At 42.7% G+C, this 7,131-nt stretch overlaps 1 long non-coding RNA gene across 1 annotated transcript; it reads left to right on the top strand.

Moving 5' to 3' along the window:
- The first annotated feature begins 4,333 nt into the window (after positions 1-4,333).
- Positions 4,334-6,485, top strand: LOC139075644 (uncharacterized). The gene is made up of 2 exons (XR_011526256.1): positions 4,334-4,730; positions 5,332-6,485. It is a non-coding gene; the product is annotated as an uncharacterized lncRNA (long non-coding RNA).
- The last annotated feature ends 646 nt before the right edge of the window (positions 6,486-7,131 follow it).

Here is a 7,131-nt window from a genome sequence, read left to right as displayed (position 1 = left end):
AAATTACCAAAAGTACTCAAGAAGAAATACATCACTTGAATAGTCCTATATATATTAAAGAAATTAATTTATAGTGGGAAACATTCCCACAAAATTCCCTTCAGTTCCTTTTAGTTTCACTGATGAATTCTACCAAACTTTAAAGGAAAAATTAATAGTAATTCTACCAAAAAATCTTCCAAAAATTGAAGAAAAGAGAATAATTTTTAATTCATTCTAAGAGACTAGCATTACCCTGATACCACAACCAGGCAAGGACTTTACAAGAGAAGACTATGACAGACTAACATCTCTCATAAACATCAATACAAAATTCTTGACCAAATTTTAGTTAATTGAAAAGAGCACATTTGGCATATACCAAGAATGCAGGTTGCGTTAACATTTGAAAGTTAATGTAACTCACTGTCTTAGTCAGTTCGAGTTGCTATAACAAAAACACCACAGTCTGGTTGGCTTAAATAACAGACATTTATTTCTCACAGCTCTGGAGACTGGAATGTCTAAGATCAAGGCGCCAGCAGATTCTGTGTGTGGTGGGAGCTCTCTTCCACATTTGCAGATCTCTCATTGTAACCTCAAGGCTGCATCCTCATCTTTTCTGGTTGTATCCTCACATGACAGAGAGCAGAGAGGGAGGGAACAAGCTCTCTGAGGTCTTTTTTGTGAGGCCACTAACCCCATTCACGAGGGCTCCACCCTCATGACTTAATTACCTCCCAAAGCCTCACCTCCTAACACCATCGAGTTGGAGATCTGGATTTCAAAATATGAATTTTGGGGGGACACAAACATTCAGTTCATACTGCTTACCTTATTAACAAACTAAAAAAATTCACATATCAGTAAACGTAGAAGAAGCATTTGACAAACCCAAAATTCATTCCTGATAAAAACCTAGTAAAATCGTTAAAATAAGTAAGTAAATAAGTAAGTAAGGCCCAACACAAACCTGATCTCCAAGCAAGTTTTCCTCACCTGCAGAAAGGAAATTTTACCTCTTACCTCTGAACTTCTCTACTATCAGTTATTTCTGCTTCTTGTTCCTCGCTTGTATCTCAAGTTGGGGGTCACATAAAACATTTCAGTTACTCTACTTGGCAAAAAGTATTGCTTGGGGATTTGGGAACTCAGGCTCTGCCCTATACAATGAATGCACTTGAACTGATCACTTTACTCCTCTGAGCCTGTTTCTTCTTTTGGGAAATGGAAGTTTGATTGTGACTCATTTGAAAAAAGAAATTCATGTGAAGCTGTATTTTTTATTGTAAAGCACTGCGTTTGCTGGCTACCAGCGTGTCACTTGCTTCTGTCAGGCCTCTGGCTTCCTCTTCTTTGCAGCGCCTCAGGCAGGTCTGGCCAGCAGGAGCAGGACTCAGCAGTGTCTGCAGTAGACCTCGTGGTGCTGTGGTGGTGCTCCACCGTTGGGTACCCAGTGAAAGGGAACTCAGTGCTTTCTGTAATCACCACCATCAACAGAGACCATCCCAGATCTGAGCAGTTTAAGCCCTCTGGGCCTTGGCACAATTTGTAGCCCCGATTAATTAGTTAATGTTCACAGAGCACTTTGAAGATAGAAAACGCTGTGGGAGTGCTAAGCCCATTAATGATGATGATTATATAAATTTGAGCTCCAAATTCAGCAATCATTATTGGAAGGGGCAGCCCAGTTGCTGATTCACAGCAGGGCAGTGTCTGAGACCCAGAAAGCCCAGGGAAAGGTGTCAAGAGCAGCTCTGCCCCAGGGGCTCTGGGGCATTAAGGGAGCTCCAGGAAGCAGGTGGGCATGTGTCTTTCAGAGCCGCTCACCCTGCTAGATATGCTCCCTGTCTGCAAGGTGGGTCACTCACTTTTCAGGGAGCTTATACTGAGAACTTGCTGTGTGAGAAACTCTATTCAAAGCCGTATCTAGTAGAACTCAAAGTCCTACTCCTTCCATCAGGCCACAGGTTTGGGGGTCACATAGTGGTGGGTACAAATCCCAGCTTTGGTAACTTGACTGAGTGTGACTTTGAGAAAGTTATGTTACCAGCGTAGGCCCCAGGATCCCCATGTCTAAAACAAGTAAAAATTGAAGGTAATAATATCAGCGTTTCAGAGTCGTGTGTATAAAATATCTAGTAAGAAACTAGCACAACTGGAGTGCTCAGTAAATAGTAAGTCTCGTTATTTCGTTACTGAAATATGCCCATGATTCCAGAAAATCAGCACTCTTGTGCTTATGTCCATTGATGTGGATTTTAGTTGCATTTGCTAATTAGGCCTTTTTTAGGATCATCTCCCCTTTAGCCTCTGGGGATTCCCCCTTCCCCCTGCCACCACCTCTGTGGTCCTTATTAGAAGAAGGGAAAAGCTATTCTGTTTAATGTTTTCCCTTGCTAGCTGCACTTCTCAGGGCCCTCAATAGCTCTTTGTCAATGACCTAGTTAGTTCACGGAATATCTCACTTTTGGAAGAAACTTGATGTCCTTGAGTGCTTTGAACACAGAAGTGCGATCAAAGTGCTGCTTTGCCCTGGCACAGTCTCTTGGCTTCAGGCAAAGCAGTTAAAGGCCCACACCTTAAAGGCCTCAGACTGGGTCTCTTCTTGGTGCTAGGAGAACATGGCAAGGGCACCCATCATCAAGTTGTGCCTAAGAAATTTCCCAGGCAGTGAACTGAAGCTGTGGACTGCCTGCCACTTCCACCCGTGTTTCTCAAGACCCTCTCCATTGGTGGTCCCACTAAAGCCTCACAGCTCTTTACCACCAAGCTCCACTTGGGGAAGCTCGGGACTGTGTCCTCCGTTGGCACGTCAGGGGAAAGCCCTTTGAAGATGCAAAGGGTGTGAGTCATTCATAATCATCATGATTCATAAACCAACTTCAGAGACTTGGTTCTCTTTAATACTCATTATCCCTTCAATGGACTGAGTTGGGCCAATAGTTAATTTGCAAATTGCAGGACTCCATAAGGTGAGACTCTACAGGCAGGGTAATTAATAAATTATTTTTTAAAGAGAAGTTGAATTTATTCCATTTTCCAAATTTATTATACATATGAGACAATCTTTTGATTCCCTCCGCCCTCAGGGCTCAAGCGAGTTAATTGTCAGCTGTCCTTCCACCGTTCTCCTCTCATCCTCTTCTGGGGCTCTCAGTGTTGGTCATACATGCCTTATACTTCCAGGTTGCCATACTCAGAGTATGTGGCTCAAAGAGGACCCTTAACTGGCATTTGCTTATTATAAGATGCTTCACGAGTACGCTCACTCTGTCTTTGAATCAGGCATCACCACTCAGCTGGAAGCCATTAAAAATGAGTCCAAAAAATCCATTCACAGTAATTTCTTGGTCTCGCTGACTTCCCTCACTCCCTATTCCTGTCTCCATGCCCCGATGTTTATTTCCCTGTGTCCTGGCCTTCTTGGCTTTGCTGTACAATGAAGTATATTACTGGTTGAATCGTGTCACCCTAAAAAAGATATGTTGAAGCCCTAACTCCCAGTACCTCAGAATGTGACCTTATTTGGAAATAGGGTTGTTGCAGATGTAATCAGTTGACATGAAGTGACCCTGGAGTAGGGTGGACTCCTAATCTAACAAGAAAGGACTGGTGTCCTTACAAGAAAATGTTCGTGTGAGGCACAGGGACACACGGGGAGAATACCTGGTGAAGACGGAAGACTGGAGTGATGTATCTACAAGTAAGGAAGGCCAAAGATTTCCAGGAAGCCACCAGAACCTAGGAATAGGCAAGGAAGGGTTTCCCTCCAGGCTTCAGAGGGAGCGTGGCCCCGTCAGCACCCTGATTTCAGACTTCCAGCCTCCAGAACAGTGAGACAATAAATTCATGCTGTTTTAAGCCACTTGGTTTGTGTCTTTTGTTCTGGCAGCCCTATGTGCAAAGGTGCAGGGCTATGGCAGAAATGCTATTTCCTAAGGCCAAGGCTGAGGCAAGGACAGTGCTGGCAATCAAGTCTACAGGTCAGCTAGCATTTAAAAATGTTCCCTCTTTGTACACATTACCTAATTTAATCATTTCAACAACCTGATGGAGTGGTTATTATTGTGCCTAAGTTACAGATGAGGAGACTGAGGCTTGGAAAAGCGAGGAAACATCTCTAATCACACAGCTAAAAGGTGCCAGACACAGGGCCAGATCCCCCTCTTCCTAAACCTTCACTGTTCTTTGTACTACATGATATTGTCTGAAATAATGATTTGTTCACTTGGATTTTTCTTATTGTTTTTGCTTGCTTTGTGGTCGTGGAGCTCCATCACACGCTTTTGGTAACAAGGACTTAGGATAAGGCTGATCTTCTCTGAAGTTCTGTCCCTCCTTCTTTCCATAGGAAGAACTTGCTGCCCTGGGGACGGATATCTTTGACAGGCAGTGAAAAACAGGAGTGCCTCAGCTGGCAGAAGGCTCCTTGTCCCTGATTCAGCTGACAGAAGGAGACACACCAGCTAAGAGTGATGGCGGCTAGCTGAAAATACACACTAATCTAATCTTCTGGCTGTTCTAGATGAATCTCAGGAATGTGGGAGGCTAGCACGGCAGATAGGCAATTATTGGCCGGACGCAGGATTGCATAATGCAATGATGACTAGGGCTTCCTGCTTCGGCTCGCATGCGGCCAGCTTGCCAAAGAGGGTTTATCTTCCCAAGAGAAACATGCCAACTTTGGGAGGATATGAAGTAACTGTGATTATGGGAAAAAAGACATGCTTCATGTGGAAAGAGTCAAGGTCTGTTTCAGTTTGTACTCTGGATCTCTCTTGTTTGTCCCCCCTCGGCTCTATCTCTTTTCTGCCCTTCTGTCTTTATCTTTCGGTCATTGGTCTTCTGAATTTCTGTGTCCCTCTTTATCTTTCTTTTGTTTTGCTTTTATTTTAACTTGACTCTTTGCTTTTTCTTCAAATTGTCTTACTGATTTAGTGTTTGAGGAAAGGGCCTTGATTCATTTCCTACAAACGATGCTGATAAACAGTCTCTGTGTGGCTTTGCATGGGCGTGATCTTGTAGACCGAAGGTGAAGTGGAAAGGACTCTGTTATTTAATACGCAACACGCTGATAGACCTTTTGATAACCAAACAAGCAAACTGCTGCCTCTCTCCTTTTTCTCCACAAAGACCCACATCAATTCCCTACAAGTACATTCACCAAGCTGCTCTCAACCCTGCCTTTCTCTTGCTCTCTTTTGAAATACTGACTCTGAACTCCTCAGAGCGGCCAGGAAAATGCTTTCAGAGGGAAAATGGCTCACTTACACAAAAAAGAATATAGGAAGAACAGAAAGGGCTCTTAGTGATATTTCTGAGTTGCTTTTGTTTTTGTTTTCTTTCCAGATGAGAGAATAGTGAAGTCCAGAGTGGCCATGTCCCCAGGCCTGAGGGTCACAGCCGCCCTTCAGAACTGCTGGTACTCTAAGCTGCCACTGGCAACTCCTGGTCCAGTTTCCCGTAACACATTGTGCTTCCTCTCTTCCTGTTAAATAAGGCATTTTTGCATGGATATAAAAATGTAATGTGGCAGCTAAAAAATTATGGAGCTACAATACATAAAAATGTACAAAATCTGACAGCATTTATATTTATAGAAACCCCTCTGTAGGTCTTTATTGTTTTCTAAGATAACTCTGCACCATTAAACAAAAAAAATGTTGCATTGTTTAAGAAGACAGAAAAATATGTAATAACACATAAAAGCCGGTTAAAATTGAATTAAAATTTCCATGAAAATATTTTCGGGGGGCTTGAAGGGATCAGCATTAATTATCTAGAAAATACACCTCATTCACTTAAGCAAATTCGTGTTGAAGGATTGACATCTTATTGAATATTTATTATTTACCAGGCTCAATGGCAGGCATTTGAAGGAGATTAACTCACATCTCACAAGTTCTTATAAAGTTTTATTGTCTTATTTTAAATACGAAAGTCAAGTTCAGAGAGCTTAATTTACTGGCTCAAAGTGACATGGTTGCCAACTTGGTAGGTCAGCCTTGAACCTCGGGTCTGTCTGACTCCTACGCCTTTTCCTTTCACGTACTCTCTCTCCTTTCTGTGCCAGGAACTCTCCCAGGTACAGATGAAAACAAGATCTTAGTCCATTTTGGTAACACAACTCTTTCCCCTTGATACCCTCTATAAACTGTGAGGACATTCAAGAAACGCAGGGTGAATTTCACATCATCACAGCATGCTTAACCTACATTCGAGGTTTCCTATTAAGGAATTTAAACTACCGCATTTAAAGTCCTGATGGTCCTTGCAAAACACACGTGTTCTTTCACTATCCCCCACAACAATGATCAAATAAAGGCTTAAAATGTAGACACAATATTTTAAGAGATGAAATCTATATAACAAAGTGTTTTAACCTCCTCCCTAAATGGGATTAGCATTCAACACTTGCAGTAAGGCTTATGTTTTGTCAATGTGTTCTTATAATATTACCCAAATGCGTAGATGTCCTGAATATTAAATGATGCATGATCATACCTCATTGTGCTTTTTTATTTTATCGGTGAATTATCTACATGATGAACATTGTCGACCCCTACCTTGCCGCGAATTCTTCCAGCTGGAATCATCCTTTACTGCACACAGTTCCTGAGCCAATTCTGAACTATAATGGGAAGGATTTTAGAAGTCCCACCCCGAGGGCAAGGTGTGAGGGTGGGACCTGCTGAAGTGAAACCTGCTGACTTTTGCTGTGCCATTTCCATACTCAAGTTGAGCCTTGGTATCATGTAGCTTCAAAGACACACTCTACCATTGACATGGCCATGCTCCTCCTCCTCCTCCTCTACCTCCTTCTCTCCCTTCTCCCTCTCCTATCATTTCATCACCAATATCTGCATCCCCAACAGCACCATGACCAATCTTTAAACCAACCCTACGAGATAGCAATGATGATCTTCATTTTCTAGATGGGAAAATTGTGACTCAGAGAGTTTAGGGAACTTGCCCGAGACCACTAGCATCAGAGTGATATGAGCAGCATTCAAACCCAGGCCTGCCTGCCTACAAAATATAATGCCTTAGTCTCTACCTAAACACTCAGCTGTTTTTACCCTCCAGACCCCACCACCTCTTCCTTTGTTCTACATTCTAGACTGATCACCCCTCACCATCCTCCTCTCC

This window comes from Equus przewalskii, chromosome 14 (genome assembly GCF_037783145.1).
Source record: "Equus przewalskii isolate Varuska chromosome 14, EquPr2, whole genome shotgun sequence".
NCBI classification, from domain to species: domain Eukaryota; kingdom Metazoa; phylum Chordata; class Mammalia; order Perissodactyla; family Equidae; genus Equus; species Equus przewalskii.
The sequence above is the reverse complement of the archived record's forward strand: the minus strand, read 5'-3'. Positions and strand labels throughout refer to the sequence as shown.